We start from the raw sequence: 17,873 nt of genomic DNA, 5'->3' as shown, positions 1-17,873 counted from the left end.
ACGACATCTGGATGCATTGCATGTGTTCTGTGAAGATAAAGGTCTCAAGGTTAATCTTGGAAAGACTAAAATTACGGTCTTTAACACCTTGACAGCTTGTGTGACACGTTCAGAGCATCACTTTATGTATGACAGTCAGCCTGTGGGAATGGTTAGACAATATGTATACCTTGGGGTCACTTTCAAAGGGCCACAATTTTCATGGAAGGAAACTTCAAAGGCTAGGCTTGCACAGGCATATGCAGCTTTGGGTACCCTAGAGCAGCAGTGTGCACACATACAATTTCAAGATCCTCGTACCAAATTGTGGCTTTTTGACACTTTTGTATGCCCACACTACTCCATGGGGCAGGCATTTGGGGCCCAAGCCTTTATCATACTAGACGGATGCCACTTATGGATTGTGATGGACCGGAAGCACAACATTATGATGGTTGGGAACATATGGAAAGACCGCTAGTCATGATGATAGCACGTATGATAAGGGAAAAAGCCTCGGTACCACAAGAGATCATCCGAGCAGAATTGGGCACTGCACCCATGGTAGTTGAGGCATTATTCCAAGCAATTACTTTCCTCTAGAGGATATGGTAGCTCCCTGAAGACCGATACCCTAGTCTAGCCTTGGAGTCTTCAAGATAGCTTGCAATAGAGAAAGATAGACAGTGTTGGTATGCACATATAAGCACATGGCTGAACTTACATGGCATGAGTACAAATAGACTACCACCATTCGATTACAACCTTGATTGGCCTACTTTGAGTCTTAGTCATGCAAAGCTGAATAGTGTGATGAGAGCAGATATCACTAAAGTGGAGATAGGAAAGACTTGGTCCAAGCCCCCTTTCCCATTAGGCATGAAAATGGCACAATACCAATGCTACTTCTTGCAACTCTCTCATGATGGTTTCATAGTGAGGCCAAGATACATTGATGCTCAACTCTCCCATGGACTCTGAGTTGCTATTGATCAGATTCACACCTCATCGCATCAGTTGTTGATTGAGACACGTCGATGGAGCCATATTGCAGCCAATGAGAGGATGTGCCAACTTTGTGGTGGGAGCCAAAAACGGAGGAGCACTACATTTGCAAATGTACTCTATACTATGATATTCGAGGCCGCTATCATTGCATCTTGAAGGAGAGCTTTGGACCACTAAGACGGGTGATGGACTATGAGGACCAAAGATGTTTGGGTCTTGTCTTATTGGAGCTCCAGCGACACAGAGAAGTATTGTTACGAGATAGGAGGCGACCCCAACCTCATCCACCCCTCCAAAGAGCAGTTACAAACTATTTCAATGTAGTTGAACCCCCATCCACTACCACCCCAAACACTACATCTCCTGCTAGTAGGCGTCATCGAGGGACATCATCAGGCGGCATCACAATTGACAGAGCTACAACATTACACAGAGCACGACGCCCTAGTGTACCTACTCCGCAACATAGGCATGCCCATATGCGTCACATTCGCATCACAATTGCTCACTACAAATGCAGATTGGCACGCTAACTCGGTCAAATGTAGCTTGCATAGTCTTGGTGGATTCCACAGACCAAGGGGGAGATACTCTACACTCTTTTTAGTCTTTTTAAACCTAGTTTTTTCAGTTTTTTCAGATTTTTCAATCTTCCATACTTCTCATCCCAATCCACCATGTAGACCTACACATTTATCTCTATCTATTCTTCTCTGAAGAGAGATGATGATACCAATTCTATTGGTTATGGTCTCATAGGCCATTCTAGCCTTTTAGAGACATTAATAGATCTTATATTACCTTATCTTATCTTATCTCTCTCCTGAAGAAGTTTCAATTAACATATAGAGGTATTTACATCAAACCAGAGATAGGCAAGAAACTCTCATGAAGCCAAAAGGCTACAAAAACACCACTCTAGAGGAACAAAAGAAGAGGATCAAGAAGCCGGCACAAAAGGGGTGCAGCAAACAATATCCAAAGCATGAAGCAACGACCTCTCCAAGTATCAACCCAACCAAAACCATGGAAGTAATATACCATAATAGCAAGCCTCACACATGACCCACATGACCATAGATGCCCAAGGCCAAATCAAAGATAAAAGCATTGTGAGTCTACCACATGTGCCAAGGACCTATCCATCGTATAAACTAAAAGAGAGAAGGATGATGGGACTGCAACCTGGCCATAGACGACATCTTGCCTAAAACCCAAGAATGAATGGGCATTCTCTAGCTTGTGAATGAGGTCCATACTCTAGAAGTGCAGTCCCAAACTTGTCCTGGCAACTGAACAAGAGATAAAGAGATGAGCAGGGATCTCATCACAAGTAGTACAAAAAACACATCTACCATGGGATATCCTGCAACCACACAGCACATCACCTATCAGAAGACCCCCAATAAGTCTCCATATGAAAACATTCCCCTGGGCCTTGATAGGGAAGCTTAGACTTCCATAGATGAAGCAAGTATGGAAAAAGCAATTGATCACGCCACTTAGCATGACTATCACAAACACACCAAACTTTATTTGCTTTCTCAGTGACCCATCCCTTATCCTCAACCATTTTGCAGTAGATCTGATTGGCTGACCGTTTCAAAAAGTCTTTCAATTTCACAAAAGCCCAATCCAACAACAACAACAAGGGCTGAACAACAAGCAAGGGAGAGTGCCTCCGAAGGCGGTCTTTTGGAGTATCAAATCAACCTATAACCTTGATGTATCCGAAAGAATTGACAAATATAGCGGAAAGAATAAACCCTAGACTAACCCAAAATAGCAACAACTTGAATAGTCTTCAAACCCAATCCGGCCATCCTATTAAATTTATCCCTTCACATTTGCTTGTCAGGCCAATCAAGCAACCTGGAAGTCACCTAAACCTTTGCTTTAAGGAATTAGCCTCCTTTCTAAAATCAAGAGGACACCAAACAATGAAGCAAAGAATCTCCTACCATGATTCAATCAAGTGGTGAGAAGAAAAGACTACGAAATTTTCAATGTTGCATCAAATTCAAAACATTCCACCATTAGGCCTAAAAAGTAGTAAATCCATGTGAAATGCAAATATCATCAATAAAAGACCTAGCAATATCTATCCAAGGATGGTGCTAAGCACATAAGAATTGCAAGAGGGCAAGGAGAGAGAGAGAGAGAGAGAGAGAGATTGGGGATATGTACAAGTGTGTTGTGGATAAGCCTAAAGAACACCTACAATTTACCCCAAAGTAACCCCAAATGTGTTGAGATGGCAAGCTCAACACGTGCGGACATTAATGATGGACCGCCTGGCTAGATGAGTCCGCACGTCTACACTTAGCACATTAGTGGTCATTATGATACTCACATGGCCACTGACTTATCACTTATTATATTTAGTCTGTTACACCTACCAACAGCTGGCAAAGATATAACGTCAGTCGACTAGTATAGTCGGTTATGCACTGTTTGACTTAGAAGGCCACTTTCCTTTATGTTGTATCTTATCTATACTTTGTGTACATTGTATAGTGTGTGAAAGAAGAAAAAGAAACCAACAAGAAAACGTTTTGGCCTTCTTGTGTTCTTGAGTGAGCTTTCTCTTGTGTATACAGTGTGTGTTTGACGCAGCAGCTCAAGCATATCCCTCCATCACGCGATTCTTGACATGGTATCAGAGTTGCGCCACTGAGAGAGGCTGATTTTGAAGGCTAAAGTGAAGGAGAATAAGCAAGGTTCGAGCAAGCAAGCAACGAGTAAGAAGCTCTTCCATTTTTCCACTCTCTCTCTTGGATAGTGCCTGTGGAGGCACCGGAAGCAGGGTTGAGCAAAAATCTCAGATTGCTGTGAGATTTGGTATGCGAGCAAATCACTGTATATTCTGCAAATTAGCCCTTTAGGGCTTTTCCGCAGCTATTTTGGGCATCTGAGGCCATTTCAGGCCCCGTTTTAGAGCCGCAAGCTTGCGGACAACAATTTCAGAATACACTGTGATTTCGACTATATTGACCGAAAGTAGATGCGTAGGTTACAGATTGCGAATCTGTAATTTTTGAGATGTCTGCAAGAAGCAAACATAAGGTTTATCTGCAAACAGGTTGCAGATTACATGTACTATTGAGCAATCAGTGAAAAATGTTGTTTGGTATATTGTTGTGCACGTGTTCTAAAAGATTGCAAAAGACTAGCTTGCTGTGTTGTATCCTTGTTTGTGATAATGGCAGAGAACAATGGAAATCCCATTAATGAAAAGCTCGACAAGAACAACTACCATTCATGGAAGTTTCGTGTGACGAACTTCCTCATTGGAAAGGGCCTTTATGAGTTTGTTTCAGGTGAAGAAAAGGAGCCAGAGCTGGGTATCCCTCCGACTGCAGATGAGTTAAAAGCATGGAAAGAGTGAAATGCGAAAGACAAAAAGGTGATGTACTGGCTATCTGCAGTCATTGATAATACTATGTTGGGACATATCAAGAATGCAGAAACTTCACATGCAGCTTGGACAATTTTTTAGAGCATGTTTTCAGTAAATACAAAGGCACGAAAGATTCAACTCAAGCAAGAGTTGAATGCCTTGAAGAAAGGAAAAATGTCTGTCAATGAGTATGTATTAAAGGTGAGAAGCATTGCAGATGTTTTAGCAGCAATTGATGCAATGCCGGATGATGATGATTTGGTTTCATCCACTCTGAGTGGCATTAACAATGAGAAGACATGGAATGATGATGATTTGGTTTCATCCACTCTGAGTGGCATTAACAATGAGAAGACATGGAAATCATTTGTTACTTCAGTATATGTACGGAAGCCATTTTCAAATTTTGATAAGCTGATCTCTCTCATGATTACTGAAGAGATCAATATTCACGGTGATTCGTCTAAAAGAAATGGTGAACAGGTCCAAGCATTTTACTTGAATTCAAGAGGGGAACGTGGTAGATCCTCTTCGAGAGGCTGTGGTATGGGACGTGCTGGAGATAACCAGCAAAACAGATTCAATCAACACTTTGGTGAAATGCAGGTTTCTAGAGGCAGAGGAAACTTTAGAGACAGGGGGAGCTCTAGAGGAAGAGGTGGATGGCAGAACAGAGGCTACAAAAATTCTGCTATTATTTGCCATTATTGTGGCAAAACAAGACATATTGTAACCAATTGTTATGCTAAAAATGATAATATTCGCAGTGGCAAATTGCATCAAGAAAACTATGTATCGTCTTCACGACAGAATGAAGACAAAAATGAGCGTCTATTTGTTATACAGCATATGATGAATGCAGTTACAGAAAAGAGGACACATCATGATGTATGGTATATCGATTCATGTGCATCTAATCATATGACCAGTCATATTGAATGGTTTGAAGAGATACAGAACTTACAAAACCCAAGTTATGTGCAAACGGGTGATGATTCATGCAATCCAATTTCACATATTGAAAAGGTTTCCTTATCCTTGTATGATGGCCAGACAAAGAGTCTAACAGATATATTACATGTGCCATCAATTACAAAGAATCTAGTGTCTGTTGGCCAAATGATAGAGCAGGGGTTGCAAATCCAATTCAATGCAAAAGGTTATTTTGTAGAAGACTTTAATGATGAGTACAGGTTGGTCGCAAAAGGAAGTAGAGTTGGCCGAATATTCACTTTAGATATTGGAATTCCTACAATGGATACTGCTATGTATGCTAAAGGAAAATCAGTAGTTGTAGATATTGAAATATGGCATAAATGTATTGAACATGCAAATGTGCAAAGGCTGAAATTAATGCAGTCTAAAGGATTGGTTACAGAGTTGCCTTCTTTTAGAGTTACAGAATTGTATAAAGTCTGTGAAACATACTAGTTTGGTAAGCAGGCGAGACAACCCTTCTCGCATGATAGAGAAGTGAGCAAAAATATACTTGATGTAGTACATACAGATGTTTGGGGACCTACACAAAATGTATCTCTTGGTGGCAGCAAATACTTTGTCACATTTATTGATGACTGTTCAAGGAAGCTATGGATATACTTCATGAAGGAAAAGAGTGATGTGTTTGAGCACTTCAAATCTTTTAAGGCAGCTGTTAAAACAGATACAAGCTTAAAAGTGAAGTGTTTGAGATCAGATGGAGAGGGAGAGTATCTCTCTAATGAATTCAGTGGCTTCTTGAGAACTCATAGGATAAAGAGGCAATTTACTTACAGGTATACCCCACAGCAAAATGGTGTTACAGAAAGAAAAAACAAGCATATTGCAGAAGTTGAACGGGCATTAATGGCTGGAAAGAATATGCCCAAATATTTTTTGTCTGAGACTATCCATACTGTTATTTACATTATGAACAGAATCCTCACAGCTACAGTTCATGGGATGACTCCTGAAGAATACTTTACTGGCAAGAATCTTGATGTACCGCACTTGAAGATATTTGACTGTGTTGCATACATTCATGTGCCAGATAAGCTACGGAAGAAGCTTAATCCAAAGGCAAAAAAATGTGTTTTTATTGGATACTCTTTAGAGCAGAGAGGGTATCGCTGTTATAACCCTGTCACAGGTGAGTTCAGAGTGAGCAGGGATGTTATCTTTGATGAGATGAGAAGTTGGTATACACCTGTTGGTGATATTTTCGATGATGATAATGATCAGGACAGCTATGTGCAGAAAGATAAACAAGAATCACGGAGTCTTAGTGGACCAGAAACATCATCTGGTACTACACCTACAGTGAGCCCTTGGTCTGGGAGACTAAGGAGTAGCCCCACATCTTTAGGTGGATCTATAAGTGTCGCAGGGAATGACAAAGGAAAGAAGAAAGTGTTGGATGGTAACGATGCATCTACCAGTCATTTGGGATTTGATGGAGATTCTAGTGGTTTGAAGAGTTTGGATGATGAGCTTAGCATTCCTTCAGTTAGGATACCAGGTGTACAGAGAGCTCCTAGTAATGTAAAGGCTCCATTGAGTGATCCGGTGGTACGCAGATCTAGCAGGGTCAGATACCCTGTTAAAAGATTTGGTTTTGAAAGTTATGCAGCTCACCATTATGCTTATATAGTGAAACTGGTTGAGAATGTTGAGCCCACTTGTTTTGAGGATACTATTGGTCATGCTCATTGGGATGTAGCAATGGATGAGGAGATAGCTGCATTAGAAGCCAATAAGATTTGGGATTTGGTACCCTTACCTAAGGGTAAGAAAGCTATTGGCTGTAAGTGGGTTTACAAAGTCAAGCATAATGCAGATGGTTTAGTTGATAGATATAAGACTAGGTTGGTTGCAAAAGGCTATCTATGCTCAAACATATGGCATAGATTATGAAGAGACATTCAGTCCAGTTGCTAGGATGGCAACTGTTAGGTATGTGATTGCCTTGGCAGTAACCAAAGGTTGGAGTTTGCAGCAAATGGATGTTAAGAATGCCTTCTTGTATGGTGAATTGTAAGAAGTGTATATGGAGCAACCAGCAGGTTATAAGGATTTAGAGCATTCCACATATGTGTGCAGGTTAAAGAATGCGCTCTATGGGTTGAAGCAAGTACTTAGAGCATGGTCTGACAAGATCAGAGAGTATCTTGTCAATATTGGCTTTTATGTTTCTGATGCTGATCACTCACTTTATGTGAGAAAGGGAGATGCAGGTTTGGTCATCATAGTCATCTATGTGGATGACTCGATTATTACATGTGATAGTGATAGTGGGATTGCTGAAGTCAAGGACTTTTTGAAGAAGAAGTTTGAGATGAAGGATTTAGGTGAGCTAAGGTACTTCCTTGGCATTGAGGTGATCAAATGTGATGATGGTATATGGCTGTCCCAAAGACAGTATGGCTTGGATATGTTGTCCAAGTATGGTATGATAGCATGCAAACCACTTTCAGTCCCATTGGAGCAGAATGTAAAGTTGAGTGCTAATGTTGGGGATGAGATAGAAGACCCTACTATGTTCAGGAGGATAGTGGGGAGTTTGATTTACATTACTATCACAAAGCCAGACTTGAGCTATGCTATTGGCCTTATCAGTCAGTTTATGCAGATGCCTAGAAAGCCTCATTTGGATGCAGTTAGACGTATATTGAGGTATCTGAAGTCCACTTTACATTATGGACTTTTTTATAAGGCAGGTAAGGACATACAGGTCTTTGGATATACAGATGCAGATTGGGCCGGTAGCATGTTAGACAGAAGATCTACGAGTAGATTCATGTTTTCCCTTGGTAGTGCAGCAATTACATGGAGCAGCAAAAAGCAACCTACAGTTGTTTTATCGAGTACAAAGGCTAAGTATAGAGGTGCTGCTATGGCAGTATATGAGGTGGTATGGCTGCAAAAGTTATTAGGTGATTTGGACGTGCAGGGAGATGGTCCAATTGTCATTCATTGTGACAACATGAGCAGCATACAGCTAGCTAGGAATCCAGTGTTCCATGCTAAGACAACATATTGAGGTGCACTACCACTTTGTGAGAGAGAAGATACTTGCAGGAGAGATTGACTTGGTATATATCAATACACAGGATCAGATAGCTGATATTTTCACAAAGACATTGGGTGCAAAGAAGCTTCGAAAGTCCCGAAGCTTACTTGGAGTTGCAGAGATAGAATTGAGCTTGAGGGGGAGTGTTGAGATGGCAAGCTCAACACGTGCGGACATTGATGATGGACCGCCTGGCTAGATAAGTCCGTACGTCTACACTTAGCACGTTGGTGGTCATTATGATACTCACATGGCCACTGACTTATCACTTATTATATTTAGTCTCTTACACCTACCAACAACTGACAAAGATATAACGCCAGTCGATTAGTGTAGTCGATTATGCATTGTTTGACTTAGAAGGCCACTTTCCTTTATGTTGTATCTTATCTATACTTTGTATACATTGTATAGTGTGTGAAAGAAGAAGAAGAAACCAGCAAGAAAACGTTTTGGCCTCCATTTCTCTTCTTGTGTTCTTGAGTGAGCTTCCTCTTGTGTATATAGTGTGTGTTTGGCGCAGCAGCTCAAGCACATCCCCCCATCATGCGATTCTTGACAAAATGCTCACAAATAATCTCTTTGAAATAGTCAAACAGCTTCCATCGAATGCCATTGGACATGTCGTACTAAACATGACAAATCGGAGGAGTTGACCCATCCGTCCAATGTGAACAACTAGGTCCTTAACACCTATCCAAAGCATAGTTCTTAAAGTAGTATATCCTCAAACAAAGACAGTTTACTCGATGAAGACAACCGAAGTACCAAAATGGGAAAGCCCATAGACTAAGAGGAGATGGAAGCCCAAATCCAAACATGGAGAACTTCCACTATGAAACTCAAAGATGGATGGTTCATGAAGACAACCCGGGTCCTAAGTACCAAAATGGACAAGGCCATAGACTAAGAGGAGATGGAAGCCCAAATCCAAATATGGAGAACTTCCACTATGGAACTCAAAGATGGATGGTCGGGAAGAATCGACATGGTATCCATATCACCAATAGACAAAGATGAGGGAAACACAGGATTTTGGAGCCAATCAAATATACGAGTCACATGACTCAAAGCACCACTATCCACCAATCAAAGCTTCTTAAAAGATAACCAATCTATAAGAGAGTCCTCAATCTAATGAATATAAAGAAAGATGAGCTCAGGCATAATGGTAGAAGCATATATGAATGAAGAGATAGGCCCCTTCACTCCATCCTTTGCACCCAGACGAAGTTGAGGATACCTCTTCGAACACTTCTACAAAATGCAAGTCCTTCCCACATGAGAATGTTCAGAAAAGCCCTTTGGCTTGTCCTCTTTGTTAGAATCAAAGTTCAAAAGATCACTATGATTGGCTAGCCCAAGGTATGGAGTAATTGGAGGGAGGATGTGTGTGTGTGTTTGTGTGTGTGTGTGTGTGTGTGTGTGTGTGTTGTTGAGCTAAAATATGCATTACTTACTGATTAGCCTCTTAAACAGCCCCAAAACACAATAAAAATACTCTTTTAGAGTAAAACCCTAAAACGGGGAGCAGTTCGAGAAAGTTTAGTGGAAACCCTAATATTTGGGGCGCCCTTCCACATCAATAAATAGACAGGCTGCCCCCATTCCGCAATCATCCCTGTTTTGCAGGTTACACCAACCCACACACCCTCTGCTACTGTTCGCGCCCATTTTCCAACCTGCAGCCTGCCTCCATCTGCTGTCCAGCCATCATGGACTGCAGCCACATCATCTTCAGCCTGTCCATTGCTGTAGGCAATAGCTCTCAGCTGCTGGAGACTGCTCCAAACTGTCCCTGACTGCTGTTCAGCCTGCTGTCCATCATCTCCAGGGTCAGCCAGCCAGCGTTTTCAACATTGCAGGCCCTAACACTCTCAAACACTGTTTCAGCCTGCTGTTTACAGAAGACTGTGCACAGTTTCCAGCCCTTGATCAATGGTACACTGCTGCGTTTACGGGTTTCCAACCTCCAGACTGCTGTGTTTTGGTGACCAGCCTGCTGCCATTCACTATTCAGCACTCCTACACTCCGATTGGTGGTCACATACTTGGGATCCATCTTCCATGGACATCATACTCCGACATTGCTCTTGAGCACGCTGTACACTCTTACATTCATTTACAGCATTCATTCACTTCAAAGTTGTGTTCTCTCTCCCTTCTTCTGTTTGTATTTGAGTTTTGCGTGAGTTTTGCCCTCTGTGTCTGTGTCTGTGTCTTTGTGTTTCTGTCGTGGTCGTACACTCTGTGTGTCCTCAGTGCAAACCCTAGCACTCTTCTTAACATGGTATCAGAGCCGGTGCTCTTGTGAAGAGTATCCTGCGGATATTGTTGAGAGCTAGTCTTTGTGCAAGGCACACAATACGACTCGTAACCGAATCACAATGTCCCAGACACCTTCTTCTCCAGTTCCTATGATGTCTTATCAGGCTTCTCCATCATTGGAGGCCCTGAGACGGCATTATGGACTCCGTGAGAAGGGCGGCACTCCACCTTCACCAGATTTCACTAACATGACAGAGGAAGACTTTGAGGAGTACTATCACAACAAGTACGGTGATGTTCACACCCCTCCTACCAGTTCTACTACCACATTCGGACTGGTTGGTGAGGCTGGCCACCTCTCCGATCATGGAGGACATACGGCATTCGGAACGTTTGGCGATCCATCTTCATCATCTCCACCAGGTCCAATGTCAAGTTTGTACAATTCTTTTGTGTTGCATGAATCAAAACCCTCACCTATTTCTTCTTTTGCCATACAGGATCCGGATGACTTTGCGTATGTGAACTTCAATAGAGGAGGCTCATGAAGCAAACGAAATTCAAGTACATCTACACCTGTTTCATTTGAGCATATTACACACACTTCTCACTTTCCTCCCATCCCGCCCTCTTCTATATCCCACCTTGATCATCTCTCATCATCATCCAAAATCTTGGATTATACTCCACATCTGCATCACACACCCTAGGGGTTGGATCTATCATCTCCGCTCCTAGCACCTTTTCCTTCTCCACAACCCCATTCTCTACCTCTTTGCACTATGGTACTTCGTTAGGGGGAATGCCACCCTTTAACACAGTGCCTCTCACCTTTCAGCAAATGAGCACACCCATCACTCCTGGGTCAACTATGATGGGCATCCCCCTCACTATCCCCAGCTTCACATCTCCCATGACCACTCATACGCAGGGGTTTCCATCCTCTACTGGGTTCCTCATGTGGCTACCATACCCATGCCTAGTCAGCCCATCCCTACCTATGGATCCACCTTGCACACTACTGGCATGCCTGGTGGGCACTCTAGGGCCCATTCCCAAGTGTACTCCATTCCCCCATCCTACCTCCACTACACTTTTTCACACTATCCATCTCCAAGCACTACCACTCCTGTTGCAACGGCCAAGAATGTCTCACAGATAAGACACGTTTTAATGGGTCAAATTTTACTACTTGGTCGAATTTCATGCAACAAGTGCTTGACTCTCAGGGTCTTTGGGACCTCGTCATTGGTCTAGAGCCTATGCCGGACCCTCAACTAGCTCGCCCTAACTACATCCGTCAATGGAGAGTCCACAATGCTACAGCCAATGTTGAGCTAATGTAGGGATTGCTTCGTGAGTTTCACTCTCAGTTGCAGCACTTTTCACTCGCGTCAGAGCGTTGGAGTCACCTTCTCGACCGCTATGCGGCTCGTGATCATACTCGGCGCATCAATCTCAACTTTGAGCTTCAAGAGTTCTCTCTTAAGGAAGGGGATGATCTGAAAGTCAAGCTGACTGACTATAGGCCGAGTTTGCCACTACTATCTCTCCAAAGTCATATGACGATCAGGTTGCATTCTTCTTGAATAAGTTGCCCGCAAAATACTTCAATTTCATTCAACACATCATCTCCCAACCTAGATTGCCAACCTTCTACGAGTTTGAGTGCCAGTTTTTGCGTTTCACAAGGCTGCATGATCAAGTCCACAAGAAATCCTCATCACAGCCTTATTCAAAGCAAAAGGGGTTGGTTGCTTCTTCTTCGAGAGGGAAAACCACCAGTGGCAAGAACTCGCTAGATAATAAGGCAAGCCAATCAAAGAGTGACTCCTCTTCCTCCGATGGAACCAAAGAAACAAGACCTATCTGGCAGCAACTCCCTAAGAAAAACCGGTTTTGCACACATTGCCAGAGAGCAGGCCATGTGGACGAGGAGTTTTGCTCCAAGGTCCAAGGTCTTCCACCTAAAAAGCCTCCACAGACCGCTGCGACTGCACAATCCAGTGGGGCTACGCCTTCCGCTCCTACTTCATCTGCTCCTTCAACACCTACCGTTGCTGCTGGACATGTGGCCCGAGTACAGCCTCAGCAGCCCATATCTTTCACTACCCCTAGGGGACTGGCTGATTGGTCTACAGGTTCCGATCCCGTTGCACTTCATGCATCTATCTCACCTTCTTTCCCACCTCGTCAAGCGCTCACTTAGCAGAGCCTTGCTACTAGACATACGCGATGGTGGCCACCTTCTTAGACTAGCATATCTCTAGGTCTTTTCAGATACCCTAGGTCAGTCTAGCATTCATTTTTCACACTCTTAGAGTCAGGTCCATAGGATTTTTGTCTCTACATTTTAAGTCTTCCACTGCATATACTCACACACACATACACGTTTGCATCTTTGCACTTGTTCCTTCAGTTAGCTTTTCATTTTTGTTTTGTTTTGTTTTTGGAGCATCTCACTACTGACCTCTGTGATTGTAGACTTTGATCTCCTTTGCGAGTTTTGTTTTCAGTGTAGGGCTAACATACAGGTTTGCCCAATCCTACCTAGGCTAGAGACTTGGGTGTGCGTCGTTCCTTCATGGTTTCATCATCCTTGGAGTTTTGCTCTTCTACCAGCATGGAGGCTTCCCCTCCCGAGGCAGATCGTGCAGCATCTCTCGTGATGCTATCATGGCGGTGACTTCTACCTAGCTCTTCCAGCTGGGATGCTTCCTCCTCCTCTTCATTCCTTATGGTTCTCGACACCACACGAAGACCGACATTGGGCTCCTCTTCCTTCTTCGACAACTACATCCAAGTTGAGAGGGGGTTTCTACCCTTCTTGGTATTCTACAACCTTCAACTCTCTGTCTTCGATATCGATTTCTCCCCCCTGTTGTACCTTACCCTTTGCATTGCATGATTTCATTATCTTTGTACTAGGGCGCTTGGGCAAGTGAACAATTTTTCCATGAGAAACACTGTCCTAGTGACACTTGTTGTATGAGCATTCTTTAGCATGTAGCATACTTTGCATCTCATTGTGCAGAGCACCACTTAAGCGGATCCTAAGCTATTTCCACAAGCGGCTGTTGTTACCACACCACCATCCTTCTTCATCACATGGATACCTCATCACCTACTTTTCCTCGTCATCAACACCCTGAGTGGATAGGTTAGCTTGTAATGTTTTGTGATGTGTTGGGTGTACCCTCCCTACTCTCGTCTTCTGGGTCACTATTCCTCAATCGGCCGTATCCCATAAAATTTACCACACTTATTCAACAAAAAAAAACAACACACAAAAGTTCCATGTAGTTCCATCCGCCTTTGTAGGGCTTGGTAGACCACTGGGCAGCCGACGTACACCCTTTGTCCGATGCCCTGTCCTCTCTGGGTGACTACTTGGATTCCCTTGGTAAGATAACCATCGCCTCTGTAGTCTTGATAGGCCACTAGGCAACCGACGTGCACCCTTTGTCCGATGCCTTGGCTACTTTGGGGTGAGACGCCTTGGGATACATCAACATCACAATGGCTGGCCTAACCTTTTGGCTCAGTTTTGGGCCTGAGAGGGGGTGTTGAGCTAAAATATGCATTACTTGTTGATTAGCCTCTTAAACATACCCAAAACACACTAAAAATGCTCTTTTAGAGTAAAACCCTAAAACGGGGAGCGGTTCGAGAGAGTTCAATGGAAACCCTAAAATGGGGAGCGGTTCGAGAAAGTTTAGTAGAAACCCTAATTTTTGGGGCGCCCTTCCACATCTATAAATAGACAGGTTGCCCCCATTCAGCAATCATCCTTGTTTTGCAAGTTACACCAGCCCACACACCCTCTGCTGCTGTTGGCACCCAGTTTCCAGCCTGCAGCCCGCCTCCATCTGCTGTCCAACCATCATCGACTGCAGCCACATCATCTTCAGCCTGTCCATTGCTGTAGGCGACAACTCTCAAGTGCTGGTGACTGCTCCAAACTGTCCCAAACTGCTGTTCAGCTTGCTGTCCATCATCTCCAGGGTCAACCAGCCTACGTTTTCAACATTGCAGGCCCCGACACTCTCAAACACTGTTTCAACCTGCTGTTTACAGAAGACTGTGCACAGTTTCCAGCCCCCGATCGGTGGTACACTGCTGTGTTTACCAATTTCCAGCCTCTAGACTGCTGCGTTTTGGTGACTAGCCTGCTGCCATTTACTATTCAGCACTCCTACACTTCGACTGGTCGTCACAAACTTGGGATCCGTCTTCAGTGGATGTCACACTCCGACATTGCTCTGCCCTTGAGCACACTGTACACTCTTACATTCATTTACAGCATTCATTCACTTCAGAGTTGTGTTCTCTCTCTCCCTTCTTCTGTTTGTGTTTGAGTTTTGAGTTTTGTGTTTAGGGTTTGAGTTTTGCCCTCTGCGTCTATGTCTGTGTCTTTGTGTTTCTGTCGTGGTTGTACACTCTGTGTCCTCAGTGCAAACCCTAGCAGTCTTCTTAACATGTGTGCGCGCGCGCAGGTGCATGCATGCATGCATGCACACACACGTGCCAGAGATCCAAAGATAATGCTGAAATGGAACGACAAAAGATTGGAAACCAAAACACAACAATCTTTGGGACTGGAACTCATAAACACAGCAATGTAACCACTTGAAAGTAATGGCAACTAAGGGCTAATGGCTAAAAACATGCAAACAAGGGATAAACTAAGTGGCCAGACAATCTCCTGTTTATAGATGTGTATCCTCCCAAAGTTTGGGTGTTTATTTATGAGACACAAAAACTTTGGTGAAATTTGAGTTTTCCGCTGTTTTAATGAGCTAATGAAGATTTAATGTGTAATGCATCTTGTTTAGCTTAAGATTCCCTCCCAGGCCCAAAACTAGAACCAAAAGGGGACTGCAAGCATGCGACCCCAAAGCAGCCAAGGCATCGGTCAATGGGTGCACGTTGGCTACCCAAGAACCGGTTGAGAAACCCTTCACCCGCAATTTTGCGTTTGCGTTTTGTGTTTTGCATCGAGGGTTTCGCATTTTGCGGTTTGGGTTTCACGTTTTGCATTTAGGGTTTCACGATGGACAGCCTCAAAAAGGGGCTAGGCACCCACAGTGCATGTTACATTAATAAGGTAAATTATGGGAAATAGGCGCAAGGGATGACTGTCCGAGGGCCTTGGGCACCCAAATGAGGTCTAGGGGAGCCTAGAGAGTTAGAGAGTCCGAGAATAGTAGGACTCACCTGAAGTGGACGGCTCGCAGAGGAACGAGAAGGGAGGTGCCAGTAACTATCTAGGCAAGGTTGGGAGGAGAGACGAGGCTCTCGTGCACTGTTTTCAAGATTGTTAGATGTTTCACTGAGTGGATTTGGCTCTTCGTCAATCTGGTTCCACGTTCCATTGGTATCAAAGCCGCTTAGTCCTGCTTTAGCTTGTCTCTCATGAAAGCTTTTGATTGTCCTCGCGAAGGCTTTCTCCAGGGCCCATACGTCACACGTCACTCAGGTACCAGATTCGAGTAGTCTTCACCAACGCCCACATGTCATACGTCGTATGGGTATCGAACGAGAAGACGGCACCTACACGTTACACGGGTACCAGATTTGAGAAGACGACGCCCATATGTCCCTCGTCACACTGGCCCGTTTCCTATCATACACGATTGAATTCGTGTAGTGTAAGCAAACGACAATAGCAATCGAACGGCAGTTAAAGCCAGTCGGACGAAGCCAGTCTAACGATTCTGACATAGCAGGCGAAAAGCTGGTTCACGTGACCATTGGGAAGGGGTATGCTTAGTCCCCCCCTTACTTGGTGTTTCTGCCAATAAGCTTTATTTTCAACGTGAATGGCTCAGTTGGGGAAAGACAAACTGTTCCTCACTCTTCGGGGTTATTGTTAAAAGCCATCAACAGCTACCCTATCACTATAACCAGAGAAGTACTTCACTTTGTACGCAAATTTCTTATATTTGCTTTCTAATTCCAATGTATTAATGGAGGGAAAAGGGAGAGAGGGAGTAGTTGAGGGTTCTCGTTCTGGGGACCACCCTATGGTAGATCCCCATGAAACGGAGATACAAGAAGAGCAATGGGAAGAATTTTTTGCCACACGAGAACAATTTGATGATCTAACTGCTCATGTGCAAGCACAGGGGCTAAATGGAATTTTTAACTCAAACACTCACCGAAATAAAATCTCAATTAACTTTATTATTAGAAAGGGATAAAAATAAGCTAGAAACCTCGGATATTCCATCTTCATTGAAAGATTTGGATGTGACTATGCGAGATCCTAAAGAACCCCACCAAAAGTTGAGGGATAATCCAGTTTTAAAAGATATGAAACCCCCTCAATTTCACGAGGAGGAAAAAGATGGAAATAAAGACACTATCTTTAATTTTCTCCAAAAATAGGAGGATTTGCACAAACTTAAAAATACTCCACCACATCTCCAAGCACTGGAGGCCAATTTAACTTTGGGGCCAAAGGCGTATAAATGGTGGCGAACTTTAAAGGAGGCAAATAAAATACCTGAAACTTGGGCTCAATTTGAATCGGTCTTTTTGAAAAAATTCCTTCCTGAAAATGAAATGGAAAGAAATTGGGAAGATTGGGATTATGTCAAACAAAAGGGAAGACCCCTGCTGACATATTTGGAGAAATATCGTGAGATAATCCTCAAATTGGAAGAAATAGATGAATTTCAAAAGACGAGGATTCATTAGGGGACTAGATAAAGCCTGCAAAAAGGAAGTGAAAAGGAGTTCACCTAAGACGCTTAAAGAGGCAATTAAATTTGCATTAATCAATGAAGATAATACGCGTCCAGATACACTCGCTAGTCTCACTGATACAGAGCCCAAGTCTAAAGAATTGGAAACCTCAAAATTTGTAGGCAAATTTAAAAGGAAAATGTCATTTCTTAAGGGCAAGAAACAGCCCTTTGAAAAGAAACAATATGTAAGGCCAAAATTAAGTCTAGATGACTTTGATAAGGCCAAAAAAGAAAAGTTGTGTTTCAATTGCCTATCCCCTAACCATGCTGCCTAGAATTGTCCTCAAAGGAAACAGTGGAAAGATAAAGGAAATGATAAGGACAAGAGCAAGGGAAAAGAAAAACAAATCCATGTAGTGCAAACCCTAGAATTAAAGGGGCATGAAAAGTATAAATCTCTAGAGGTTTTGCACAAGGA

General features: G+C 43.2%; 1 protein-coding gene across 1 annotated transcript in view; it reads right to left on the bottom strand.

Moving 5' to 3' along the window:
- LOC148029100 (ABC transporter G family member 28-like) overlaps positions 1-17,873 on the bottom strand; it is a 70,031-nt gene that overhangs the window by 29,912 nt on the left and 22,246 nt on the right. The window lies entirely within an intron of this gene.

Source organism: Lygodium microphyllum, chromosome 11, assembly GCF_053477565.2.
Source record: "Lygodium microphyllum isolate KBCC chromosome 11, Lygodium_microphyllum_v1.1.10, whole genome shotgun sequence".
Lineage (NCBI taxonomy): Eukaryota > Viridiplantae > Streptophyta > Polypodiopsida > Schizaeales > Lygodiaceae > Lygodium > Lygodium microphyllum.
This window is presented reverse-complemented; position numbering and strand designations above follow the sequence as displayed.